This window comes from Zingiber officinale, chromosome 9A (genome assembly GCF_018446385.1).
Source record: "Zingiber officinale cultivar Zhangliang chromosome 9A, Zo_v1.1, whole genome shotgun sequence".
NCBI classification, from domain to species: Eukaryota; Viridiplantae; Streptophyta; class Magnoliopsida; order Zingiberales; family Zingiberaceae; genus Zingiber; species Zingiber officinale.
In genome coordinates, this window is record NC_056002.1 from 69,380,679 (window position 1) to 69,396,820 (window position 16,142).

Below are 16,142 nucleotides of genomic sequence, written 5' to 3' on the forward strand. Positions count from 1 at the left end.
TAAACAAATGATGCTGAGCGGAATAACCAAGTCAAATAGCTATATAATTATCTTATAATGAATTTTTCGTCTGCATAATGAATTAGGCAGAAATTTAACACCAAGCGAAGAATATATCAGGTATATGCAAGCATTTACTGATGAATTTCTAGGGTGACTAATAATCTGATCAGACATATAATTCTGAGCAAAATAGACGGACCGTATATTTATAAATAGCTCGTAATGAATTCTTAGACTGAATAATGAACTGGTCGGACATATGATGCCGAGTGAAATAAATAGGCAGGATACTTGTATCTTTGATAATTTCTGGAAGGGATATGCCTTAATGTCATACTTCGATGGCATGAAGTTTAAAACCTCTGATCATCTGTTTGAAGCGGCCCATCCACTATAGGGTTTAAAGTCTTCAGCCATCCATGCAACCAACTAAATGTAACGTTTAAAGTCTCCAATCATCCAAGCGATCGATCGACTAGAAGGCTTAAAGTCTCTGGCCATCTAAGGGATCGCTCGACTGTAAGGATTAAAGTCTCTGGTCGTCCATGTGACTGATCGACTATAAGATCTAAAGTCTTCTGCTTTCTATGTGATCGATCGACTGTAAGGTTTAAAGACTACGGTCACCCAATGATCGATCGACTATAGAAGGATTAAAGTTTTCGATCGCCCCTTAAGGCCGCCTATCTGGTCACCCCTTAAGGTCGTAGATCAACTGTAGAAGGTTTAAAGTCTCTGGTCGCCCCTTAAGGTCGCCTATCCAGTCACCCTTTAAGGCTGTCGATCAACTGTAGAAGGTTTAAAGTCTCTGGTCGCCCCTTAAGGTCATATATCCAGTCACCCCTTAAGGTCGTCTATCGACTGTTCATGGTTTAAAGTCTTCGGTCACCTTTTAAGGTCACCTATCTGGTCACCCTTAAGGTCGTCGATCGACTATTGAAGGAGAACATATCCATTTGCTTGAGAGATTGTATAGACTTTTTAGATAATGTTGCTTGCACTTTTCATTAATTGTACAAAATAAGTTAGACAAAATATATGAATATGTTATAGGTGTACTTGTTAGGTTCTGTAAGGTTGTAAATGAATGACACTCCAAGGTCTATCCAATCTTCGACCTTCAGCATCTTCGAGATAATAAGAGCCCAAGGTAAGCTTTTGTACTACCCTAAAGGGTCCTACCCATTGTGGCTCTAGTTTATTAATATCTCCGACCGGCTTGACACACTTCTACACCAGATCATCCACCTAAAAGAATTTAGGAATAACTTTTCTGTTATATTTCTGCCTCATTCTTTGGCGATATGATATAAATCGAGTTGCCGCCTTATCTCACACTTCTTCTTTTTCTTCATATACCAGAACGGGCGGCTTTTCTTGGATAACATTGACCTCCATTCTTTGGATTTTCGAGTAGCATTAGCCTCCATCTTTACTATTTCCACATAACACTTGCGCGCTATTAGTTAGTCACCTTTCACCTCCCTTACTTGATCATCAATTGGAAACTTTATCTGTAACACCCACGAAATTATAAGATAGGTGTATGAATATTATTTTTTTTCCTTAGAGCATAGAAATGAAAAGAATAAAAGAAAAAGAAAAAAAATAAAAATAAAAAAAATAAAAACAAACAAAAAGAAGAAATATAGAATAAGAAGAGATGAGGTCAAGGATTGAACCTTGAACCTCCCACAAATAATGGAGATAGATTTATGAATGATAACCATTACGATAAAAAGAAATAATCGGAATGAAAGGAATGAAAAATTTAGTTAAAGGAGAAAAGAAAACTAAGCAAAAGAGCAAGAGAAAACCAAGTTGCTTACCTACTTTTCCCTCTTGGTTAAGAAAAGGGAGCAAGCAAAAGAAGGATTGACTACTTCCCTTCCCCTCCCTATTTTCGTGGGAATTAATGGAGTGAGGGAAAAGAGGAGTTGGGGGAAAGAATGGGGACATGTCTCATTGGCAAGGGATAAATAGGATTAGAGAAGAAAACAAAGGGATTTAATTCATTTTCTTCTTCCTCCTTCTTCTTTCTCCATTCTCACCGAACCAAGAAAACTCCTTTCCTCTCCTCATACCAATTTCTAATTTAAGTTCTTCTCCAAGAAAGCTAATTACCGAGAAGGAAACTTCAAGTTCTAGCCTTTACAAGCAAAGGAAACAAGAGAAGATACAAGAAGAAAAAGCTTCCACCTTGCTTATCACTAGAAAACCTTTTTCTCTAAGGAAAACCCCAAGCGAAAGGATGTAAGTTCCCCTCACCTGTGGTACAATAGCTTTTATTTTGCTATGAAGGTTCGATTGCATATAAAAAGAAAGAGAAAGCTAAGAAAACATCATGAAGGAATTCTAACCAAGATAAGATCAAAGGAAGGATATAGAGAATGAAAGGATCTAGATTTAATATGATTGAATATTTCTCTTGTAGCATGTATTTTATGGTAAGGATTTATCTATGTTAAAAATATTTGGAAAAACCTAGATCCATGAGTATTCGGCCATGGTAAAAACTAAGGGCCTAGGAGAGCTTTAAATTAAAATTAAGTAAGCCAAGATCCCCTTAAGGTAAGTCATGAAACTATTATGATATGCCATGATTATATGTTTAGTTAAACTCTATTCATGTCCATGAAGGTTCGGTTATGTTGGTTTTTTTAAAAGCCTAGGAGAATTTAAAGCAAAACCTAAGATGCTCATGATCTCCTTGATGAAATGTTATATAGCTAATCTAGTAGGCTCATGTTTATTGTTGTAAGGAAATTAAATTCATGCTCTATATCATTCGGCCACTTCATGATTTAGGACTTAGGGAACTTAGAACCTAACCTAACTATGCTCATGTTATTCCTTGATATATATGCTATGGAAGTTGTTTAAGGTTTCCATGCTTTTAGGACACTTGAACCTAAATTTTTAGTCCTATAGTATTCGGCCATTACATGATGTATAACTTAGGAAACCTAGAACCTAACTCAATTATGCTCATGTTATTCCTTAATATTTTTTCTATGAAAGTTGTTTAAGGTTCTCATGTTTTTAGGGCACTTGAACCCTAATTTTAAACCCTACATGTTTCGGCCACATCAAGATCTAGGGATTAGGGAACTTAGAACCTAACCCAACTATGCTCATGTTATGCCTTGATATATATGCTATGAAAGTTGTTTAAGGTTTCCATGCTTTTAGGACACTTCAACCTAGGTTGTTAGTCCTATAGTATTCGGCCATGTCATGATGAAGGACTTAGGGAACCTAGAACTTAATTCAACTATGCTCATGTTATTTCTTGATATTTTTGCTATGAAAGTTATTTAAGATTCTCATGTTTTTAGGGCACTTGAACCCTAATTCTAAACCCTACATGTTTCAGCCAATACATGATGAAGGACTTAGGAAACTTAGAACCCAACTCAACCATGCTCATATTATTCCTTGAAATGTTTGCTATGAAAGTTGTTTAGGTTTCACAAGCTTGAATGATAGTCTTTAACCCAATGCATGCTTGATAAGGTTCGACCATGATAAGTTGTAAGTCTAAGTAACCTAGAACTCTACCTAAACTTACTCATGATAGTTCGTATGGTATAAGAAGTGATGCTTGCTTAGGGTTCACATGTTGAGATGAAGTTTTCACCCTAAACCCAACCTATATGGTTCGGCCACAAAGAGACATTAGGGTTAGAGATCGAATTATGTTTTCCATGTATCTTATATGCCATGATTGTAAGATTTCCATGATTCTATGTTTAATTATGCACACTTATGATCTATACATGATGGAAACCCTTATGCTATGGTGTGTATTATTTATGATGAAGCTATGTGCCCAATTTATGCATGAAATAAATGATGTGTTGTGTGCCCAATTTATGCATGAAATATATGATGTGCTGTGTGCCCAATTTATGCATGAAATATATGATGTGCTGTTTGCCCAATTTATGCATAAAATATATGATGTGCTGTGTGCCCAAATCTTTACATACCATTATGATGAGCTGTGTGCCCAAAAGTCTATATGGTATGATATGATAAGTGACATGATGTACAAGAAGAGATAAGAACCATGATATGTAAGAACATGCTATTTTACTTTATGTTTGACTTGCACCAAGGGTGGGCTCCATAAGCGCCCCGGGGTCGATGGACTAAGAAACGGGCCTCGTTAGGGATGGGCTCCTAAGTGGCCCTAGGTCGATGGATTAAGAAACGGGCCTAGTATGTATGCCTTGTAGGGTTCAAGACTTGCTACCTTGGACCTACGTAGGACGCGCGTATTTATGTATGTGGTACAAGCCAGGGCCCTAATCATGTTAAGATTATGTTTAAGTATGTATATTATAAGTTTTTAAAGGATATATTGCATATGTTTTCATGATACGTGGTTAGGAATTTACCTTGCATATACCTTATGATTATGCCATGATATTTATTATGATGTTATGATATATCAGGGTGAAATTGATGATTTTGTTATGTTATGCCATGATATCTTACGCTTATATTATGATATGCTGCATGATATAATGAATTGTCTTCATGTGTTATGTCTTGTGATTTTGATATATGTCATACGGTTTTTGTGAGTAGGAAAGGAACTTACTGAGCCATGAGTGCTCACAGCTTACTTTCTTGTACCACAGATAAAGGCAAGGAATGGATGAACTAGGGGAGCAACAGGAGGGGCTGGAAGGATGTGTGTGGTTGTGTCCTGGCTAAAGGAGAAAGACCTGCTTTTTGTTTAATAAGAAGCATGCCTAGTTATGTTACTGCTTTATGACTCCATGACATTTAATTTTATGTTGGACATTATGACTTACAAATCATGTTGAGTATGCTATGTGACTTCTATATGTCCAGGTGATTAGTCATGTTGATTCATATAGAAAAAAAAAGAAATGTTTCTAATCTTTATAAATAAGACTTCCGCTGTAGTAAGTAGGTATGTATATGTATGTGTAAGTAACCCCCGTCTCCTTAGCAGGAGGGGCGGGGCGTTGCAGTTTGGTATCAGAGCCAGGTTTAGCCAATTCACTACACACATGTCAAGCCTCCATCCTGCCGCTCCAAGTAAGAATTTATGTGCTTAATTTAATTTGTTGTTGTTTGTTTTATGATGCTTTAATATTATGCTTGTTTATTTATGTTCGTTATCTAGTTTAGGTATGCATGATGGTAGGATAGGAATAGTACTAACTTTTTTTTTGCAAACAAATAGGAATAACGATAATTTATTGTTATTTAATGAAGATAAGCATGGCTAGGAGACGTACTACCCGAGCAGACAAGACACCGACTCCACCAGATCTGACCCAGGTAGTCACTGATCTCCAGCGTCAGATCACGGAGCAACAACAATTGATCACTACGTTAATGGGCCAACAAGGAACTCCTGCCACCCCGCCAGCAAATCAGGGTACGGTGCTCGTCGTGCCAATAGTTGCACCAGTACCGCCGGTAGCCCCTGCCCCAGTGGTTCGACAGGAGACCTATTTAATACAATGGCTGAGGCTGAAACCGGAAAACTTCTCGGGTAGTTGCGAGCCATGGGATGCCCTAGCCTAGTTCAAGACAGTAGAAAACATAGTGGAACTGCTTGACTGGCCCGAATCAGAGAAGATCAAGTGTGTATCTTTCTGTTTTTCCGGAGACGCGAGAATGTGGTGGGAAAGAGTGAAAGCAAAAAGACAGGTCAATCTGATGAACTGGATGGACTTCGAGACAGAATTCTTCGAGGAGTTCTTCCATATGCAAGTGACGAACCGACACTATGACGAGTTCACCGAGTTTCGGCAAGGTGACCTATCAGTGAACGAAGCAGTAAAACGCTTCAACCGTTTGGCACGCCTATGCCCAGAATTGGTTCGTACAGAAAGAGAAAGGGTCAGACTGATGTTGAAGATGCTTCGACCCGAAATAGCACTGAACATGGCCGGCGGAGTTAATAGACCTCAGACTACAGAGGAATTGGTCAACAGTGCTCTCATCACGGAACATTATCAGAATGTAATGAACAGAAATAAGAGTCAGGTCCGAACCGAAGGACAAAAATCCTCAAGCAATAAGACAAGCTGGAAAGGGACCTCCACTGGAAAAATGAAACAATGGGACAATGCAAAAGGTGGCTCAGTGAATAAGCAACCGAGGTACCCCCAGTGTGCCATTTGCGTAAAGCTGCATTCCGGAGTATGTCATAAGGGTACCAGAAGGTGCTATAATTGCGGAGGAGAAGGACATCTGGCCAGAGACTGCACCAACCAGTCCCAGGCACCACCCCAGCAGAGCAACCAAAACAGGAATATCCCCTCACAACTACATCAGATGTAAACTACTATTGAGGGAACACCGTTTAGCCAAGGGAGATTGGAAGCTCCACCAACTACAACGAACGCCAGGGTTTTCTCGCTTACTAAGGAGGATATGGCAAGCGCCTCTACTATCGTTACAGGTCAGTTACCTACTTTTAGTCAAATTACCAAAACTATACCTGATGCTAAAGGCGAACCAATGATCAAAATTATTGGGAAACCGAGAGATATTACTAGTCAATGGATCAAAAATATGTCTGGGCAGCTCTCTACCATGACCATAGCCCCCACATTATTTGATAATCTATTAGAGAAACAAACCAGTGACCACAGTCTCCAAAGGATTAAATAAGAAACCCTAGAAGGAAAGAATGACGGATTCTGGATCGCGGACAATGGAATATGTAAGATATCGCAAAATAAATAATAAATATTACTGGACGAAAAATCTTATTGGATTTTTCAGAATTTTTAGAAATTTTCTGGGAATTTTTCGGAGCTCGTACGGAGGGTTTTGAGGGGATCGATCGGCGGGTGCGGATAAAGCCTGTTTGGGATACCCATTTAAGTGAGAAAATGTTTTCAATTATAAATTCATTTTCTTTTATTTTTTTTTCCCCAAATTCGCCGATTCCCACCCCCTCTTCCCCGATCTCCTCTTCCTCGACCTCGCGCCCGAAATCCCCTTTCTTCTCCGGCGATTTCTCCGCCCGATCATCGACGTCGAGCCTCCTTGCTCCCTCTCCCTCTCAAGGTGTGGAGCCTCTTCCCTCTTGCTCCGACTCCTTCCCCCTTTTCGGCCGATCGAAGCCGACCACTCCCAGATCCTCGGCGTGGACGACTCGAGCTCTGATCCGGTTGTCGCCCTTCCAACCCTAGCCGCGGACATCAGGGACTCGTCGGAAACCTAGCACATGAGCTGGTGGCAACAGGTTGCTTGAGCCTTTTGCCCTTTCTTGTGATTTCGCTGATTCCCGATTTGTGATTTTGATTGGTCGCCATTTCTTCCGATCGATCGAGGTTGAAGCAGCACGGCCTCATCGTCGCCTCCTTCCCGATCACCCCTTCTCATCACCGAATCTTGGATCATGGAGATTCATTGCCCTAACTCCCGATTATGCTGCTTCGTCGATCAGTTGCTACCAGCATCCAAACGCACCTGATTTGGGCATTCAAGCACTGTTAGCCGAAGACACACAACTCCGGTCATACTCTTCTAACAGTGAATTACTCTGGTTGTGGTCTACTAGTGATCACCTTGAGCTCAGGTAAGTCTTGGAGTGGATTCATTATGGTTATTTGGTGCTTGATTGATGTAGTGGTTGCATGATCTTGTAGTGGCTTCGCTTGGTTCCAGCAGTAAGTTCTCCGGCTGAATTGACAATGAAGTCTTTGGATTTGGGTAAGTTTGGATAACGGCTTATGCTTGATGTAATGCTACTTGTTTGCATTTGATTGGGAGGTTAATTTAAGTTTATTATGATTGATAATGGAATGGATTGATTCATGGGTGTAGGGTTTCGTGCTTCCTTAGATTTGTGAGTGATGTGATGTAGATTGGATGAATTATTATGGTTAGATTAATCGAGGTGGATGAACTATGTAGATTTCATTCTTGAGGTTAGTAGATGATACGTAGATTAAATCATGGGATGTTGGAGTTTGTGGTTGATTGTGGTTTGATGATTTGGTTGATAGGGTGATTTGAGGATTATCGAATTGGGAGGTATTGCGATGAGTAGGGATGGATTAAAATATATGTGGGGATTTGATTAATGAGATGTTGTGGATGGATAAATCAAGATTTGTATCATCTTATATTGGAGACTTTGTGATCTGTAGTTGTTTGGATCGAAGTGAAGGATTGTGGATTATGTTTGGTTTTAGGAGTTGGATTAAGAGTGGATTTATTATCGTATTAGATTTGGATCATTAGGTGGAGTTAAACATGATCATTATTGGTATGTGTTGGATTGATTGAGGTTTGTATTGGGTTGGAATTTGTGGATATGGTGATTGGTTGATATAGATTGTTATGTGATCATTCTTTGGATTATTAGATTGATTGTTGGTTGGGTTATCAGATATGGTGGTTAAGGATTATTTGGGGGATTAATCAGAGATCATATTTGATTGGAGTGATCCTATTGGGTTAGGGATTTTATTTAGCCATTTAATTCATATGAATTTAGCTAAATAAAATATAAAGATATTGATTGTTGCAGGACTTGGATTCAGGACAAGCATCTCGACGCGGGATTACTTGGCACGATCTACATTTTTAGGCGGGTATTTCTTCCTTGGCCTCTATGTAGATTTTCTTGTACTTAGTGCATGGTTATTATTCGATGGATTAGGCTGTTTTACCTTATATCGTGTTCGTTTGTTGATTTCCTGCTTGAGACTTATGCTTGATCTTTGAGGTGTTCTATTTAATTCATATACAGTCTCCACTCTTGATATCTACTCTGTTGTGATTACACGTGTAGAGTATGTCTTGTAGGGATTGTTGGGTTGTTGGTATTACCATGCTGATTGGGTATATGATGTGGACTGTACATAGGTGGGTATGTGTTATAGGAGTCATCTTATTGACTGTGCATTTATATGTGGTGTGTACATACGTATTTGTCATGTACTTTTGGAGGAGTTGTGTTGATTGCACGTCTGTGGTTTATACACGTGTCCGATGTGTTTTTATTGGAGGATACATGTTGATTGTATATGTGGGGTTGTCCATGTATGTCTGATATGTTCATTGGGGATTATTGGTTGATTATACATGTGTAGTTGTATACATATGTTTGGTGGGATATGTGGAGGTATCATGACGATTATACTCATGTTGGAGGTATTTATGAGGTTTGGGGTTGTTGCATGGATGATGATTATATATATATATCATGTTCATCATTCATTGCATCTGATGACCATTGTCTCCCTTGTGGTGAGAGAGTCATCAGTTGGTTTGGTTTAGCGCCGCACACTCGGCCACTCATGGGTAGTGGTAGCTAGAGCTGTTGCCGCTAGTCCTGTCGTGCCACCCGGTCACGAGGTTTAGTGAGATCCGGCGTTGTGAGCAGTCAGGGACCCTGATGCTATGTAGCTAGATAGCTACTAGCGGACTGTCCGCCTCGACCACTATATAGTGGGCTGGAGGGTAGTACAGTCGTCACAGACCCAAGCCTCTCGGCCATACAGGGGTCGTGGTGTCTAGAGAGGTGGCGGGGGTGACCATGGAGCATGCATACGCAATTATTATTCTTGCATTTGATGCGCGGTGCATCTGCATTTGCATACATGCCTAGTAGTTACTAGTTGCATGTGATTGTCGTTGTTGCACTTGTTTGAGATATGATTGTTGCACTTGGTTGCCATGCTGCATACATGTCATTTATTTTACATGTATATGCAGTCGTACTTATATTGCACAGGTGTCACGGGTATATCTGTTGCAGATCCGGTGAGTTTACTGATCATTGTACCATGGGTCGATTCCAGATTGGGTTTGTATATGTCATTATGTTAGTTGTGCTTTGTACAGTTTATGTCTGGTTATTATGTCAGGTATGTTCAGATGCATTGATTATGATAGTATGACCATGTTCATATTCCCTACTGAGACTGTATACTTGTGATCTCCATATTGTTTATAGGCCATGCACTATCTTTTCTATTACCCGCTGAGTTACCTATACTCACCACCGCATGTATACATTTATGTTTTCAGGTAGCTTGTAGATGGCTGGTGTCGCTCGGAGTATCCTGTCTGCCGGGTCCTACGTCACATCCGAAGATCGTGATTGTTTTCTTTTATATATTCTTTTCTTATTTTTGGCATTGTATTTGTGTATAGCAGTGTGGCTATCTTATGGTTTTGGTGTTGTATTTGTTGTATAAGCCTAGCCGGCTAGCAGTGTGTTGATTGTGTTGTATTGGGCTTTCCGTTTTCGTTTTTCCGCTGTGTTGGTTTTTAGTACAGCCGTGTGGGCTGTTTTATATATAACTGCGTGGTTGTGATTGTTTCATTCCAGCCGTGTGGGCTGTTATTATAACTGCGTAGTTGTGTATATAAATATTCCAGCCGCATGTGGCTGATGTATTTTGCTTGTAGTGATTTCGTGATTCGGTTTTCTTGATGTGACTTTTCGGGATTTTGGACCAGGCAGCAGCAGGACATCTCCAGGCCATAGGAGGTATGTTTGCATATTGTTATCATGCATTTCTGTTGGTGTATGTATTGTTGCTCATATAGTTATGACATGTGTTAATACTTTTGTTAGTACTTGCCTATTTGTTTGTACCATACATTTCATGTGTAGGGTCAATCACTGATCACGGTTGACCTACTGGAGATCAAGGATTTACAGTCTCAGGGGATTTCCTCATATCATACTACCAGTTGGTTGAGAGTTAGAGTCTCATACTAGTCTTGGTTACTATTAGCTAGATGGTGGATGATATCTGTATACCCATGTTGACTCAGTTAGTAGAGTACCGGTTTACTCCTGTTGATGATTGATTTACTTGGTTGACTTGAGTAGTTATGGTTTGACTGATTTACCCTTGTTGACTTGGGTAGTGGTGTATCGATTTACCTTAGTTAGTTTCTTCAGTGGATGATTAATTTACTCTTATTGGATCGGTTAGGAGATGATCGATTTATTTTGTTGGTCCGACCAGTAGGGGACCGACTTACTCTATTTTTAGAGATTCCTATCTGTGGGATGTTTCATACTCGGTTAGATATTTTGACTTGTACCGGGGTAGAAAGGACTGAATTGGCCGTATACCAATATCGGCTTAGTCAGTCTGTAGAGGATTGTCGTATCCGATTCCATGGGACTTTGACTATGGACTGTCTGTACCTGGTAGGATGACTTAAAAGGTACATTCAGATAGGATACCGTACGGTGTGGAAAAGTGTAAAGCTACCGCTTAACACTTATGAGATACATCCATTACTAGGGTGTATGAGTTGAGGAGTACCTTTGGATATATGATTTGTACTGGCGTAGGAGAGTTGAAGTTAGCTACTTAACCTTTACGTGACCCGGTACCACGTGAAGGAAGAAGCGAGAATGCTTTTTGGAAATCGTGACATCACGTAGTGATTTCTTTGAGGTGTTTGGGAGAGAGTAGTTCTCTACTTCTTCGTTAGCATGACGGATTATATGGCGATGATCAGTCGACTCGCCTAACGTTGTTCCATGGGAGATCCTGACTCATGGAACTATTGGATATGATTAGATATCCTTGATGTACCTAGTGAACTACGACCTGTAATGATACGGAGGTAGTGGTATTAGTTGAGTAATACCTAGAAGTTCCGATTATAACTAGGTATAATTTCATATGATGATCTTCGCAGGGTAGAGCGTCGATTGACAGATATTTTGATCAGTTGTTTAGTTGTAGCGTTCCTCTATCTTTGTGTGCATTGCTCGATGCTGGAGGTTTCTGAATCTCAGGGTGGAGCAATCATAGTGTGATGGGGTACAAGACAATGGTTAGACGACTCACTAACATTGTCTCTATCGGTGGCTCAAGACCCCGACCACATGATCATTTTACCGGATATTATAGTTTATGTCTCAGATTAGAGGGTTTTGACCTTTTATCGATATTTGTTGAGGGGCATATATGGGATGATTATGAGAGTTGTAGAGATATCTCCTTGATGGATAGTGTCTTAGTCAGTAGGTTGCGTGACCCTTTGACTTTGGCTTGACATTTCTTTACTGAGGATATGTGATTATCTAAGAGGATGAGATGATGAGATTTGGTAGACTTTTTGGATACATTTAGTTTGTTGGCGGTATGTGTTGAGGGTTGAATGATTTCATTTTTCTCTATCATTGTTTAGGGACTATCTGGTATGATTGATTGATGTTGAGGATGATTGAGATTGGTGGATATTGTGAGATCAGGTGTGGTGATAGATTGTCTTTTGAGGATCTATTAGTGGATATTGGTTTGATGGTCTACTATTTGGTGTTTGAGGTTGATAGAGACATGAGGAGTAGCACTTGTGTGATATTTATAGATTTGGTGATTTGTAGTTAGTGATAGATTACGGACTTGTTGTTGATGATCTTATGGTGGGGTAAGCTTGTGGTACGTACATTAGGGGTCATTGGTGTTACCATTTTAGGCATACCGTGCCCTAGACGTTTTATGGATTCGATGTACTTGGTATCATTAGGGTGTTTGGATCAGTTTTCATTGTCTTTATTGGCGATGTTGTGATCTATTCACGATCCGAGGTTGATCACGTACACTATCTTCGCATAGATCTAGAGATGTTTCGACGGAAACATCTATATGTGAAGTTAGTAGTACGTATTGTGATTGTCTTTTACGAGTTTTTGGGACAAATCGTCTCGGTAGAGGGATATCGGTGGATCCACGGAGATAGAGATTCACTGTTCCTTTCGTGGTCGGGCTGGATATTATCGGAGATTGGTTGAGGGTTTTCTCTAGCATTGTTATATCGTCGATTGGACGGTCTAGGAAGGAATAGAACTTTCCTGGACGGATGCTTACGAGATCGGTTTTGGGTGTTGAAACGAGAAGTGTTAACTGCACTGTCTTAGTTGTATTTTCTAGTGTAGACGGATTTGTACTCTACACAGATGTATCGTATCTGGGAGTCGGTGCAGTTCCGATGTAGCATGAGCGGATTAGTCTGGTGCTAGTAGTGAGAATTCTCGTGTAATGAGAATGAGATTCTTTAGTTTCGTGGAAGATTGTGTGTTTTCGCGTCACTTCTTATCCGGGAGAAGTTACTGTAGGAAACACATTGATTTGGATTTGTGATACATCGTGGTGGTACCCGATGTATGGAGATTTGGAGTGTTCTTATTGGTGAAACGGTATGAAGAATGACATCGTGGATTTTGTAGCTTGATGTTTAGTGTATCAGCGAGGCTGAACATCGGAGACCATCAAGATTATTTTCAGGATTATTATGTTATGGGATTGTCTCCATTGATTCGGATACTAGAGTGGAGTTGGGAGCATATTATGATGGATTTTGTTGTGGGATTATCCAGGACATGGAGAGGATATAATAGTTTGGGTAATCATTGTTGGATGATGACTTAGCTTTCTAGCTATCGATTTGTAGGATAGATTCTTTTGGATTGAGTAGTAAGATTATACTCTAGAGGGATTACCGGATTGGATGATGTATCTCTGAGTATTGTTTTGGATGGAGATCGGTGATTTCATGTCATGGTTTTGATTATGGTTACAGCAGACTTTGGATTACGAGTTTCACTTTAGTATAGATTTTCATCTTAGACTGATGGATAGTTTGAGCACTCTATCGGTGTTGGAGGATTTATTGATAGTGGATTTTAGATTTAAGAGGTAGTTGATTTATCTCGCAGTTGGCTAGATTGCAGAGTGGGAGTAGCGGGAATAGGGTGAGTTCATAGCTCACTGAGTCGCCGCTATTCATTTGGAGGTGGATTGTCATGTTTGGAGATATGTTTATGATACTTGGATGAGTGGCATATGAGTATGTGGATTGGTAGTTACCTTGGAGGAGGGTTCCCTGGGTTGACTAGTAAATTTGGGGACCAAATTTTTATTAGTGGGGGAGAATGTAAGATATCGCAAAATAAATAATAAATATTACTGGACGAAAAATCTTATTGGATTTTTCAGAATTTTTAGAAATTTTCTGGGAATTTTTCGGAGCTCGTACGGAGGGTTTTGAGGGGATCGATCGGCGGGTGCGGATAAAGCCTGTTTGGGATACCCATTTAAGTGAGAAAATGTTTTCAATTATAAATTCATTTTCTTTTATTTTTTTTTCCCCAAATTCGCCGATTCCCACCCCCTCTTCCCCGATCTCCTCTTCCTCGACCTCGCGCCCGAAATCCCCTTTCTTCTCCGGCGATTTCTCCGCCCGATCATCGACGTCGAGCCTCCTTGCTCCCTCTCCCTCTCAAGGTGTGGAGCCTCTTCCCTCTTGCTCCGACTCCTTCCCCCTTTTCGGCCGATCGAAGCCGACCACTCCCAGATCCTCGGCGTGGACGACTCGAGCTCTGATCCGGTTGTCGCCCTTCCAACCCTAGCCGCGGACATCAGGGACTCGTCGGAAACCTAGCACATGAGCTGGTGGCAACAGGTTGCTTGAGCCTTTTGCCCTTTCTTGTGATTTCGCTGATTCCCGATTTGTGATTTTGATTGGTCGCCATTTCTTCCGATCGATCGAGGTTGAAGCAGCACGGCCTCATCGTCGCCTCCTTCCCGATCACCCCTTCTCATCACCGAATCTTGGATCATGGAGATTCATTGCCCTAACTCCCGATTATGCTGCTTCGTCGATCAGTTGCTACCAGCATCCAAACGCACCTGATTTGGGCATTCAAGCACTGTTAGCCGAAGACACACAACTCCGGTCATACTCTTCTAACAGTGAATTACTCGGTTGTGGTCTACTAGTGATCACCTTGAGCTCGTAAGTCTTGGAGTGGATTCATTATGGTTATTTGGTGCTTGATTGATGTAGTGGTTGCATGATCTTGTAGTGGCTTCGCTTGGTTCCAGCAGAAGTTCTCCTACTGAATTGACGATGAAGTCTTTGGATTTGGGTAAGTTTGGATAACGGCTTATGCTTGATGTAATGCTACTTGTTTGCATTTGATTGGGAGGTTAATTTAAGTTTATTATGATTGATAATGGAATGGATTGATTCATGGGTGTAGGGTTTCGTGCTTCCTTAGATTTGTGAGTGATGTGATGTAGATTGGATGAATTATTATGGTTAGATTAATCGAGGTGGATGAACTATGTAGATTTCATTCTTGAGGTTAGTAGATGATACGTAGATTAAATCATGGGATGTTGGAGTTTGTGGTTGATTGTGGTTTGATGATTTGGTTGATAGGGTGATTTGAGGATTATCGAATTGGGAGGTATTGCGATGAGTAGGGATGGATTAAAATATATGTGGGGATTTGATTAATGAGATGTTGTGGATGGATAAATCAAGATTTGTATCATCTTATATTGGAGACTTTGTGATCTGTAGTTGTTTGGATCGAAGTGAAGGATTGTGGATTATGTTTGGTTTTAGGAGTTGGATTAAGAGTGGATTTATTATCGTATTAGATTTGGATCATTAGGTGGAGTTAAACATGATCATTATTGGTATGTGTTGGATTGATTGAGGTTTGTATTGGGTTGGAATTTGTGGATATGGTGATTGGTTGATATAGATTGTTATGTGATCATTCTTTGGATTATTAGATTGATTGTTGGTTGGGTTATCAGATATGGTGGTTAAGGATTATTTGGAGGATTAGCCAGAGATCAGATTTGATTGGAGTGATCCTATTGGGTTAGGAATTTTATTTAGCTATTTAATTCATATGAATTTAGCCAAATAAAATATAAATATATTGATTTCTACAGGACTTGGGTTCGGGACGAGCGTCTCGACGCGGGATTACTTGGCACGATCTACATTTTAAGGCGGGTATTTCTTCCTTGACCTCTATGTAGATTTTCTTGTACTTAGTGCATGGTTATTATTGGATGAATTAGGCTGCTTTATCTTATATCATGATCGGTTGTTATTTTCCTGCATGATACTTATGCTTGACCCTTGTGATGATCTATTTAATTCATATACAGTCTCCACTCTTGATATCTACTCTGTTGTGATTTCACGTGTAGAGTATGTCTTGTAGGGATTGTTGGGTTGTTGGTATTACCATACTGATTGGGTATATGATGTGGATTGTACATAGGTGGGTATGTGTTATAGGAGTTATCTTGTTGATCGTGCATTTACATGTGGCGTGTATA

General features: G+C 40.1%; 1 long non-coding RNA gene across 1 annotated transcript; it reads left to right on the plus strand.

Annotated features, from left to right (window-relative positions):
* The first annotated feature begins 6,924 nt into the window (after window positions 1-6,924).
* Window positions 6,925-15,806, plus strand: LOC122018769. The gene is made up of 4 exons (XR_006121893.1): window positions 6,925-7,249; window positions 7,338-7,585; window positions 7,656-7,719; window positions 15,747-15,806. It is a non-coding gene; the product is annotated as an uncharacterized LOC122018769 (long non-coding RNA).
* The last annotated feature ends 336 nt before the right edge of the window (window positions 15,807-16,142 follow it).